The sequence below is a fragment of the Papio anubis genome, chromosome 13 (genome assembly GCF_008728515.1).
Source record: "Papio anubis isolate 15944 chromosome 13, Panubis1.0, whole genome shotgun sequence".
Classification (NCBI taxonomy): domain Eukaryota; kingdom Metazoa; phylum Chordata; class Mammalia; order Primates; family Cercopithecidae; genus Papio; species Papio anubis.
Window position 1 is genome coordinate 60,666,214 of NC_044988.1, and position 13,757 is coordinate 60,679,970.

Sequence of the window (13,757 nt, forward strand, 5' to 3'; positions counted from 1 at the left end):
TGATGTTTATTACAGTCTTCTTTTTAAGAGCCAGGATCTCACTAGGTTGGCCTGCCCTGGTTCACCTCAAATTCAGGTTCAAATAATCCTCTCAGCGATAGTCAGAATTACAGATGTGCACCACTACACCCAGACTCCAGCCTTTTAAATAATGAATTAGATAGATGATAGATGATAGATAGATGATAGATAGATGATAGATAGATAGATAGATAGATAGATAGATAGATAGATAGATAGATAACAGATAAGATACGTGTATGGGCACATATACATATGTATAATGGAATATTGTGCAATTATTTTAAATGGTTATAATTACAAATATAATAATATAGATTAGTACTTGTGACATGAGGTTAAGAAAAATATAGCCTACAGAATATACAGTATGATCTCACATAGAAAAAAATGACTGAAAGAAAAAGAAATGTTTGGATAGTGGCAAGATAATAGTAATATTTAAATTTTTTTCTTTATATTTCTCAATATTGTCTAAATTTTCTACAAAAATATGTATTACTTTTATAATTAGAGGCATTTGTTATTTTATTTTAATGGGCTGTGGGGTGCAGTGACCGTTACTCACTGGCGCTCCTCACTGGTGCCCTAGCACACCTTTCAGCTGGGTTGAATGGTTATCCCCTGCACCCATCACTGCAGTCACTGCAGGCACTGCTGTCACTGCTGTCACTGATAAAGAGTCCTTTGCAGCTGAGAGAGAGCTTCATGACACTTCGCCAAAAAAAGTCTTTTTCAAAACACTGTACTTGGAGCCTGGAGCTGTTTCTCTGCTTCTGGGCACCACGAACATCCCTGCTACCCCAAGCTGAGCATGACCCCAGTCTGGTCACTACTCTTTGTGTCCAAGGGAGGGCTAATAGTACTGGAATGCTTGTGCTTGAGAAGATCTTAACTGGTGGCAGCCCCCTCAGCTCTGGCTTGTCAACATGACCTTTCTGTCCTATCTATCCTGGGCGAGACTGAAACTTTTTCTCCTGACTTCCCTGACATCCCAGGAGTCTGCCTGGGACCTAGAGGAGAAGGTGAGAAGTGAAGAAGAAAATGCTGGCCAATTTCCTTCATTTCCAGTTGAGAGACTCTTATATCAAGATTTCCCATCTCTGAATTTGCCAAGTTAGTTTCTCCTTACTATAATAATAATAATAATTATTATTATTATTTTGAAATGGAGTTTTGCTCTTGTTGCCCGGGCTGGAATGCAATGGCGTGACCTTGGCTCACTGCAACCTCTGCCTCCTGGGTTCAAGTGATTCTCCTGCCTCAGTCTCCCAAGTAGCTAGGATTACAGGCCTGCACCACCATGCCCAACTAATTTTGTATTTTTAGTAGAGACAGGGTTTCTCCATGTTGGTCAGGCTGGTCTCGAACTCCCGACCTCAGGTGATCCACTCACCTCGGCCTCCCAAAGTGCTGGGATTACAGGCGTGAGCCTCCATGCCCAGCCTTCTCCTTATTATTTTTTTGTAGAGATGGAGTGTCTCTCTTGGCATATCTCTCTCGTATTTGCTGTGTGACCATCTGTACCATCATTTTATCTTTGAAGACTACTCGCCTCCTGGGAATAATACCTGGAGACCTAATACTAGAACACTGCCATACTTGGTCAAAATTGTCATGGCCCAGTGATTGACAGTGACACTTCAAAAACCCACATGGTTCCCTTTTGTCCTTAAATAAACAGTCTGCAGTATTTCCGGGAAAACAGAGTTGCTTGGAAGAATGTCCAATAGAGGGGAAACAAGGCTGTAAATTCTGACTATAACCTGAAGCACATTTGCAGTTCTATCTCACTCTGCATTATCAGCCATCAAAAGATACTTTGACAAGAGAGTTAAGTGAAGGAAACCTTGTAATCAATGGCTGTTGGTAGCTGCACAGAATATTTTAAACAGAATTCCTATGTTTAGAAAATTTCATACACTATTAGACCTCCTCCTCCCCAAAGGAGATATGAGACTGAATTATCATTTGCAGTGATATGTTGCTAAATATTTCACAATCACCTTTCCCGGGGAAGAAAAAAGCCCTAGTTTGGAAATTGCATTTGCCAGTTTCCATGGTGTAAATATAGCTATACCTCAGGCATATTGCAGGTTTGGTTCCAGACCACCACAGTAAAACAAATATTGTAACCAAGCAAGTCACATGAATTTTTTGATTTTGCAGTGTATATAAAATTATGTTTACACTATATAGTAGTCTATTAAGTGTGCAATAGCATTATGTCTTTAAAAAACAATGTGTATACCTTAATTTAAAATTACTTTATTGCTAAAAAATGGTAATGATCATCAGAGCCTTCAGCAAGTCATAACCTTTTGCTGGTGGAGGGTCTTGCCTCATTGTTAATGCCTACTAACTGATCAGGCTGGTGGTTGCTGAAGGTTGGGAAGGCTATGGCAATTTCTTGCAATAAGACAACTATGAAGTTTGTGGCATCAATTGACTCATCCTTTCATGAAAGATTTATCTGTGGTATGCAATGCTGTTTAATTGCATTTTACTTACAGCCCAACTTCTTTTACTTCTTTTTACACTAGAGTCAATCTTCTCAAATCCTGCCACTGCTTTATCAACTAACTTTATGTAATATTCTAAATACTTTGCCATTATTTCAACATTTTTCACAGAATCTTCACCAGGAATAGATTCCATCTCAAGAAACCACTTTCTTTGCTCATATGTAAGAAGCAACTCCTCACCCATTACAGTTTGACTGCGAGATTGCAGCAATTCAGTCGTATCTTTAGGCCACCCTTCTAGTTCTCTTGCTATTTCCACATCTGTGGTTACTTCTCCCAATGAAGTCTTGAACCCCTCAAACTCATCCATAAAGACTGTAGTTAACTTCTTCCAAATTCATGTTAATATTGATATTTTGACCTCCTATCCTCGATTATGAATGTTCTCAATGGCACCTGGAATGGTGAATCCTTTCCAGAAGCTTTTCCATTTAGTTTGCCCAGATTCATCAGATGAATCACTATGGCAGCCCTAGCCTTACAAAATGTATTTCTAAAATAATAACATTTGAAAGTCAAAATTTCTCCTTGCTCCGTAGACTACATAATGAATGTTGTTTTTGCAGGCATGAAAATATTAATCTCCTGTCCACCTCCATCGGAGCTCTTGAGAGGACAGGTATATTGTCAATGAGCAGTAACATTTCATAAAGAATCTTTTTTTCTGAGCAGTAGGTATCAACAGTGGGATTAAAATATTCAATAAACCATACTATAAACAGATATGCTATGATCCAGGTTTTGTTGTTCCATCTATATAGCATAGGCAGAGTAGATTTAGCATAATTATTAAGGGCCCTAGGATATTCAGAATGATAAATAAGCATTGAAGCATGTACTTAAGGTCACCAGCTGCATTATACCTTAACAAGAGAATCAGCCTATTTTTTGAAGCTTTGAAGTCAGACATTGACTTCTCCCCTCTAACTGTAAAATTTCTAGAGAGCATCTTCTTCCAATAGAGGGCTGTTTGGTTTATATTGAAAATCTGTTTTTTGGTGAAGCCACCTTTACCAATGATCTTAGCCAGATCTTCTGGATAACTTGCTGCAGCTTCTACATTAGCATTTGCTGCTTTATCTTGCACTTTCATGTTCTGGAGACAGCTCATCAACTAATCTCTGTTAGCCTCAAACTTTTCTTGTGCAGTTTCCTCACCCCTCTCAGCCTCATTAAACTGAAGAGAGTTAGAGTCTTTCTCCAGATTAGGCTTTGGCTTAAGGAACATTATGGCTGGTTTGATCTTCTATCCCAGCCACTCAAACTTTCTCCATATCAGCAATAAGGCTGTTTTGCTTTCTGATCAGTCGTGTGTTCATTGGAGTACCACTTTTAAATTCTTTCAATAATGTTTCATTTGCATTCACAACTTTGCTGTGTGGTGCAAGAGGCATAGCTTTCAGCCTGCATTGGCTTTCGACATGCCTTCCTCACTAAGCTTAATCACTTCTAGCTTTTGATTTAAAGTGAGAGACATGAGACTCTTCCTTTCACTTGAACAGTTAGAGGCCATTGTAAAGTTACTCATTAGCCTAATTTTAATATTGTTCTGTCTCAGGGAATACAAAGGCACAGTTGGTGGTGCCCTTAAAATAATTACAATGGTAGCATTAAAGATCACTGAACACAGATCACTGCAGCAAATATGATAATGAAAAAGTTTGAAATATTATGAGAATTATCAAAATGTGACACAGATATGAAGTAAGCACACACTGTTGGAAAAATGGCACCAACAGTCTTGCCACAAATCTTTAATTTGTAAAAAATACAGTATCTCCAAAACACAATAAAGTAAAAGACAATAAAATAAGGTACACCTACACTCCTACCATGGCCTATTTCAAGTTTCCAACAGTTTAAAAACTGGCTTTTAAAATTCCTGAAACTGGGGTCTTCCAATTCCAAAATGTCATCATATAGGCAACCCCAACACACACACACAGAAAACCCAAAATAAATATACAGCACTGAAATTATCATCAACAATAGCCCAGAACTAAACCGTGAGGATGAATTGGTTCCCAGGGCCACAAAGTAGCAAAAAACTCCAAGCAGACAGTAAGAGAATCAGATTTCCATATCCTCAACATCACTCACCTCAATCTGCCTGGCATCAAGTATGTAGAAAATTTCCCTTTACACAGTTTATACACTGGAAAAAGTGAGATTAAAGTGGAGAACCAGCTTCACCACCATCTTGGGTTCCCTGGCAAGAGACCCTTTCCTGACTCGACCCATGGGAAACATCATGAGTGACTAAAGGGAAAAATATCCCTGAGGAAAGCCAGAGAGAAAGAGTAGAGATGGAGCTACCATTTCCAGCCCTGGAAACTCTCCTCTATAACTCGACCAAAGAAGATGCCAAATCAGACTGGCTGTTCAGCAACACCAAGCTATAGGAGGCACATTCTGCAGGCCCCCTGGGCATGCACCCCCAGACAGCTTTTCCACAGGGCTGAGCTATACCCTTTGGGACCTCCCCAATTTGGGACAGGCAGGCACTGATCAGTTGTTTGAGCCGAGGCAAAAGTGACACACCAACAGCAAATAATCACCAATGTGTAGCATTTGTACACACCAACAGCAAATGATCTGAAAAAGAAATCCAGAAAGCAATGTTATTTCCAATAGCTACAAATATAAAACACCTAGGAATCAAGTCAACCAAAGAAGTGAAAGATTTATACGAGAAAAATTATAAAACACTGATGAAAGAAATTGAAGAAGACACAAAAAAATGGAAAAATATTCCATGCTCATGGACTGAAATAATTAAAATTGTTAAAATGACAATGCCACTCAAAGCAATTTACAGATTCAATGCAATCTCTATCAAAATACTAATAACATTCTTTGCAGAAATAGAAAAACAATCCTAATATTTATATGGAACCATAAAGGACTCCGAATAGCCAAAAAAAAAAAAAAAAAATTCTGAGCAAAAAAAATCAAGCCACAGGCATCACACTATCTGACTTCAAAATATCCTACAAAGCTACAGTAATCAAATCAGCATGGTACTGGCACAAGAATGACACATAGACCAATGGAACAGAATAAGGTACTCAGATATAAATCCACAAATTTATAGCCAACTCATTTCAACAAAGGCACCAAAAACATACAATAGGGAAGGAGGAGTCTCTTCAATAAATGGTGCTGGGAAAACCAATATGATATGCAGGAAAATAAAATTAGACCCTATCTCTCACCATATGCAAATATCAAATGAAAATGAATTAAACATTTATATCTAAAACCTCAAATGTGAAACTACTATAAGAAAATGTTTGAGAAATGCTCCAGAACATTGCTCTTGATAAAAGATTTTTTGAGTAAGACCTCAAAAGCATAGGCAACCAAAGCAAAAATAGAAAAACAGGATTACATCAAGCAAAAGAACTTCTGTACAGCAAAGAAAATAATCGACAAAGTGAAGAGACAATCCACAAAATGAATAAAAACACCTTCAAACTATCCATCTGGCAAAAGATTAAAAACTAGAATATATAAGGAACCCCAACAATTCAATAGCAAAAAATAATAACCTGATTCAAAAATAGGCAAAATATCTGAATAGACATTTCTCAAAAGACACACAAATGGCCCACAGATATATGAAAAAATGTTCAACATCACTAATCGTCAGAAAAATTCAAAACGAAACTACAGAGAGATATCACCTCACCACAATTAGAATAGCTTTTGACAAAAAGACAGGAAATAATAGGTGCTGGCAAGGATGCAGAGAAAAGGGAACTCTCGTACAATGTTGGTGGGAATGTAAATTAGTACAGCCACTATAGAAAACAGTATGGAAATTCCTCAAAAATCTAAATATAGAGTTATGACATAAGCCAGCAACTCTACTCCTAGGTATACATCCAAAAGAAAGTAAATCAATATGTTAAAAAGATATCTGCATTCCCATATTTATTGCAGCACTATTCACAATAGCCAAAATATGAATTCAACCAAGGTGTCCATCAATGGATAAATGGTTAAAGAAATGTGGTACATATACACAATGGAATATTATTCAGGCATAAAAAAGAATGAAATTCTGTAATTTGCAGCAGCATGGATGAAACTCAAGGTCATTATGTTACGTGAACTAAGCCAAGCACACAAAGACAAATATCACATGTTCTCACTCATATGTGGGAGCTAAAAAATAGTGGATCTCATGTAGATACAGAGTAGATTGGTGTTTTCCAGAAGCTGAGATAGTATGCCGAAGGAGGGAATGAAGAGAAGTTGGTTTGTGGTACAGATATACAGTAGCTAGAAGAAATAAGATCTGGTGTTCGATGGATCATCAGCGTGACTATAGTTAACATTAATCTATTGTACATTTCAATAGCTAAAAGAGAATAATTCCAATCTTCCTAAAGAAAAGATAAATATTTAAGGTAATAGATATCCCAATTACCCTGATTTGATTATATGAATGTACCAAATGAATGTACAAATTACCACATGTACCCCTAAAATATGTACATCTTTTATGTATCAATAAAAACATAAACAAAAAATTAAAATTTAAAAAAAAGTATATGAAACTTAACAATCAACTCCCATGACCTGGTTTGAGCCAGCTTCAATATATAGCTGGACAGGCATGTGACTTAGATTCTACAATCAGATGAACCTATAATGGAACTTCCCACAGCAATGCAGAAGGGTTGTCCCTGAAACAGGCCTGAGATGCATTTGGGCATTGTTCCTGATCTCAGAGCCTCCTGGCCTACCGGGAGGTTTTGTAACCTTTTTTTTTAATTATTTTTTTAACAAACGCCTCTTATGCTTTGACTTAGTAGTGTGGATGATCTTATTTGTGAAGAACCCTGGTCAATTATAATGAGGATCTTTCTGTTTCAGGCAGAGATAGGTACTTGTAAGCAGAATTAAGTATTGCCTCCACTGAGCCTGTCTTTAAAGTTTAGGATTTCCCCACGAGCGTGAATTCAGGTTTCATCCAATCCCGTGTGTTCCCCGTTGATAGCAGTGTTAGGCAAAAACAACCTCATACTCAGATTTCTCTGCAACTCAAGATATTTGAAGGGTGTGGCTTTACTGTGTAGTGAAGCATCTAATAAGAGTCTCAAAAGACTTGGAAAAAGTGGGGAGTAATTCTCTCCATTTCAGTGGTGCCAGCTCTCACACTCACTAAAGAGGCTGAAAAACTCTGAAGACAACAGAGGGACCAGGAAGGGCATCCATCATGGACATTTTGATAACCTCTCCCAAAAAGTTAGTTCCACGAACTTTACCTTAGATAGTGTTCCAGCACTTTCTGGACCATCTGCCTCTATGATACCTGAAATGCTTGTTTAAAATTATTTCTGCCTTGCCCAGCCTCCTGAGTCATAATATCCAGAGTCAAGGAATATACATTTCAACTCATGCTTAAATTTTTTAAGAAATCAAGCTTCTTTATAACATCACAGAAAAGGGCTCTCTACCCCCAGCACACCCAAATATATATACACACACACACATTTTATGTATATGCACACACAAATTATATATATATTTAAGTATATATGTATATATTTATATATAAATGCAAACATCCAGAAAATCTGGTATATATACAGGTGTATAGGTATATGCAGAAATTTTTATTCACATTTATGTGTAGATATATGGAACTTTATATAATCTACATATACAGAAATTTCTATATATAGAAAATTCTTTGTGTGTGTATATATGTTTATATATACACACACAGAAAATCATAGCTACATAACACAAATTACATATTTAGCCATGCCAGACATAATATTATTATGGCATGTTTAATAAAAAGTTTTAACCTATGGTTTTGGATTAAAAATAAAACTCTCCACAGTGCCTTGGAGATGTGAGAAAGAGTTGAGAGGAGCCCAGTCTATTTGGCCGGGAGTCACCATCTTCTCCCATTTTCTCTCCGTATTCAAAAACTTCCTGGCTCCAAGGGAGTTTGTCCCCAGGTAGTTCTCTAAAGAGTGCTCTACCCAGGCAGCTTCTAAATGCTGCTGCTTCTTATCATTCATGGAAGATATAATGCAATTAAAAATAATAATAGCTAACCTTTAAGAAGGCCTATTTGCAAGACACCATGCTAAGCACTTTGAATGGATCTTTCAGTTAATCCTTACAACATGTTGATGGAGGAATCATCATTATTCTCATTCTGTAAGTAAGGAAAGTAGGTGTAAGCTAATTATCCAAGTTCTCAGCAAGTTAGTGGCAGAAGCAGAACATGATCGGTGAGAGTCTGACTCCAGAGTCTATACTCTGAAGTTCTGCACCACACTGATGGTGCCTGGCAGTGGTCAGGTCAAAGATAGAGGAGGGAAATGAAAGGTGCCGCAGCAAGCTGTCTGACACATGCATAAGGACCTGGAAGAAACCCCGTGACTCAGAAAATCTTACAACGTTTCACACAGGGCTGGGTTTCCTCATTAGCTCCTGGGGACTAGTCTGTGACATATGGATGGTGGCAGTGTCTGTGACCCCACCCACAGTGTGTGGCCTGAAAAGTTGTAAGCCATATGTGTATAATTAAGTGGCTACGGTTCTTATTATAGTGGATGGATTCTGTCGGTGCCATCTTATTCTTTTGTTGTCTTCATTAAAACCCAAGTAAAAGAACACTTCCTAGGGCTTCTACTGGACAGAGTGGACTCTGGATGCTTGCCGACTGAATTCTACCTCTCAACTGTCTTGCTTTTGTTTTTTATTTTAGATATTTTTATTTCTCCAAATTTGTTATTTATCAGGAGTGACTGAAATACAAAATATAATTGAGTCCCATCATCATCATGGAAATGGCTTTAAGAGAAAACTGGTCAGATGAATATTATTGCTTCCTATCTTCAACCAGTAAATAGTTCCCACTGATCAACTGACAGCCAGGAGTCTGTCAAGAATGCTCAAGATATGTTACATAATACAACATGCCTGCTCACAGGGGGAAAATAATCCTAGGAAATAACTTATGTGTACTTTTTTATTTCATCATACAAGACAAGCACAAAAGCACCACCCATGCCTCAGAACATTGGACCAAGCACCCTTGAAAAAAGCTTTGTCTCCTTCATCACGAGCAATCTTCCTCCAGCAGTCAAGTGTGCCTGTGTACATGATGTCAGTTGCTTTGAGTTCTGACTGCATCATCATGCGGCGGCAAAGAGCGTCAAATGGATAGGAAGTCAACCCAGCAACAGCAGTGATGGACTGTGCCATCATCCAGCTGATGATGACGTGAGTGTTCTTGGGATCTGGAAGCATTCCCTTTACAGCGTCACAGATACTGAAGTAGACAGCTCGGTAGATGGTAATACCCTGCACAGACACGTTAAAGCCTTGGTACAGGCCCTCAATCCCATCCGATTTGTAGATCTTAACCAGGCAGTCGTCAAGACCTCCGAATTCCCTTTCAGCTCCAGGTTTACGCACATCAGCTGCTAGAAAGGTATGGGCAAAACCAAGAGGGTGCACAAAACATAAGGATGTGGCCCCAGTGGCACTGCCTAATACCAGATTCCTTGCAAAGTCGCGTCAAAACTGGGTTCTCTTGTCCACACCAGCCAGGAAGATCTGCTTGTAATCTTTGAAGGTGAAGTTGAGAGCCTGGGTGGGGAATTATCTGATGACATTGGCCAGGTTACTGTGCCAGAAGGACAGGACTCCCTGCTCCTTGGGAATACAGACCACAGTCTATAATGCCTTTGTATTGCTTATCTGCAGTGATGTGCTTGCTGGCATGCTGCACCTGCAGCAGCAGCTTGACTCCCCTCGATGGACACTACTGCCATCTTGGGGATGGCCACAGCGACACCACCTGCCAGGAAGTCCTCGGCGAAGGACAGAGTGGTATCCATCATGTCGAAAGGAAACAGGAGGCAGGTGGCTAAGGGACTTGAATGGGCTGGGAACTGGCTTTGACTCCGAGGCTGTGGGGCCTGTCTTGCTTTTTGCAGGTTTCAAAGGAACTAAAGCCCTTCCCTTAAAGTAATGCATCATTGGCCTAGGTTCAAATCCTAACTCTACCACACAAGCTCCGCAACCTCAGGCAAACTAGCTGTTGTTCTTGGTGGTGGTGGTGGTGGTGGCAGTGGTGGTGGTGGTGTTTTGGGAGGGGGTTAATCTATAAAAGATGAACATTCTTAACTCACAGGAAGGAAGAGTAAATGAAAACATTTAGCAAAAGTCCTGGCAGAGTTAATACTCAACGAATAGCAACTACTTGAATTTTTACAAAAACCCTCGTCTCTTCCTAAATCATTTATTCATTAATTCTTTTTACATAAGTCCCTTTGACGAACTTTTCCAAGTTCTGTGCTTTTGCTTTGTGTACATGTATCCTGACAGGGACACTGACAGAGGATATGTGTATATGTCGTTAGACCTGGGCTCACTTTCCCTGCAAGAGCAATGTCTGGAGGATGCCACCCCACCTAGTGCAGTTTGCACAGTGATGCCTACTATAAGTGAGCCCCAAAGTCTGGAGAGCCAAGCTATCTCTTCCTCCATGCTCTTTATCTTTTCTCTCCAACAAGCAAGATCATGGTTTCTTTTCACATGGCAATAAATAGAAGCAGAAAGTTTCTCCTTCACGTTTTGCCTCCCATCCCTCTGTCATCTGTGCACAGGCTGCCTGGTTCTCTGCATCTCTCTACATTGTGTTATCTTGAGACTCTGTGCATAACAGAGAATGGCAAATCAAATCCACATCCCAAAGCCACACTGAGGAGTGAAACAAACTCAGATAACAGGCCATGCCTATCCCGACAAATGAGGAGTGCCAGCCCCATCAGCTAAGGTAAGGCTGAGTGATGCCTTTCTGAAGAAATGTCAGGATTTCATTTTCTAGCTTGCCCCCAGTGCGTCTCAGGTTGACATCTTTCATGTGTTTTTAACATTTATTCATATGAATAATGGATTGTTTGATCTTTCTGGATTTCCTTCTCAGTGACCAACCAAGGAAAGAAAAATGTAAATGCATCATTTTAAGCCCTCAAGCCACTAGTTGTAACTGCAAGACCGATAAGCAAACAGACTTTTTACTCTCTTCTTTAACCGATTGATATGTTTACCATTTATTGGGTCTTATAAGTGTAGCTGCAAGCTCCCTGACCTCAAATCTCATGAGCAGAGCAGAGTTTGTGAATCTGAGCAATCCTGACATTCAGAGAGGGAGAATTCTTTGTTGTGGAGAGCCATCTGTGCATTGTAGGATGTTTGGCAACTCCATAGCCTCTACCCACTAGCTGCCAGCACCACCCTCTAATCGCATGTGTCCAACAAAAATATTTCCAAACATTGCCAAACATCCAAAGGGGGGTCAAATTGCCCCTGGCTGAAAACCACTCAACTAGATAGACATGTAAGTGAATACCTATAATACAATGAGAAGGTGGTAAAAGGTGAGATGTATCAAGTGCTACAAAAGGAAAAACTTGCTCCGCCGGGGAAAATGAGGAAGACTTCACAGACGAAATGGTAACTGAGCTAGATTTAGAGCTGTTGTTTTTGAAAATAATTCCTCATTTTGAACTCAAATTAGCCTTCTTACATAACTATTATCTCTTGGTCTAGGCTTTGGTTAAACGTTGTGTGTTAGTTAGTTTTAGATAATAGTTGTGTAAGAATGCAAATTTGAGTTGAAAATAAGGAGTTATTCCCAGTCTTGGTTTAGACTTTCTCATTTGATTCTCTGAAGTTAATAAATGCAAAAACCAACCCTCTACACAAGTATTTCCCAGCTCACATGATACTGTCTGAATTTACTGCTATGGACCCTGGTCTTAAAGGAGAGAAGAATAAGGGAAGAGATAAATGAGTGAGCTTCAGCCACTGTCAATGAAGAGGAGGTCAAAGAAGGGAAAGCAAGTACTGGAAACATATGAACAGTATCCTCTCTCTCCAAGAAAAAGCATCCATTTTTACATTAAAAACAAAAGTCTGGACAAGAACTTTCACAGTCTGATACCTTTTTCTACTGTGAAATGAGAAAAAAGTGAGCCGTAACAATTGAGTTTTTGATATTTCATTAGTTTAGGCTACTGCATTCAACACTTACCCAGAAGCCCTATACGTGCAACCACTGCTGTTGACCAATGTTGTTTCCTTTGTTCTCCAGGTCTTAACTGTTTGCTCCTCTCCAGGTTAAGAAAAGTTCCAGCTGAAACAACAGGTTCTCAGACACTCACTGCTGCAGACCAGTCATGCTGCACAACCACACACTGTCATTGCCCTATCTCTGCAGAGGCGTGTAGGCACCCAGGAACCCATTTATTTCTCATTGACTTTGAATACTGATAAACATACAAAGTAAGAATGAAGGGACTGGAGAGAAGTAATTCTAGTATGGTAGAGTAAGAACCTCTAAAAATTCGTTCCTCCATAAAAACAATAAGAACACTAGTCCAAAAAAACAGTTAAAATCAATTTTCTTAGAGCTCTACAAATTAACTAAAGGCTTGCAAGGATCCAATAAGCATTTATTCAAGAAAAGTGGCTGAATCTCACTTAGAAAGAGTGAGCTTTCTGGTGTTTGAATTTGTCTAGTCTACTCTCCCCAGCTCTGTAATAGCCTTGAAAATAGGCAGCCTCAGAAACTATAAACACCAGCAGCTTAGCAGCCACTGGGGAGGAAAGATCAGGTTTAGAGCTTCCTAAAATGCCATAGAGAATTGCCACTATTTAACCTATCTGAAAGCTCTCTGGAAAAGCCTCATTCACATCTAATTAAACTTAAGAACTTCTGCACAGCAAAAGAAACTATCAACAGAGTAAATAGACAACATACAGAATGGGAGAAAATATTTACAAACTATGCATCTGACAAAGGTTTAATATCCAATATCTGTAAGAAACTTAAACAAATTAACAAGCAAAAAACTAACAACCCCTTTAAAAAGTGGGCAAAGAACATGAACAGACACTTTTCAAAAGAAGACTCCCTGCAGCCGGCAAGCATATGAAGAAACGCTCAATATCACTGATCATTACAGAAATGCAAATCAAAAAAAACAATGAGATACCACCTCACACCAATCAGAATTGCTATTACTAAAAAGTCAAAAAATAACAGATGCTGACAAGGTTGCAGAGAAAGGGGAATGCTTATACACTGTTGGTTGGAGTGTAAATTAGTTCAATCATTGTGGAAAGCAGTGGTGATTTCTCAAAGAGCTAAAAACAGAACTACCA

At 39.0% G+C, this 13,757-nt stretch overlaps 1 pseudogene; it reads right to left on the bottom strand.

The window, feature by feature from the left end:
- Positions 1-6,555: 6,555 nt before the first annotated feature.
- Positions 6,556-13,351, bottom strand: LOC110741400 (annotated as a pseudogene).
- Between the last annotated feature and the right edge of the window lie 406 nt (positions 13,352-13,757).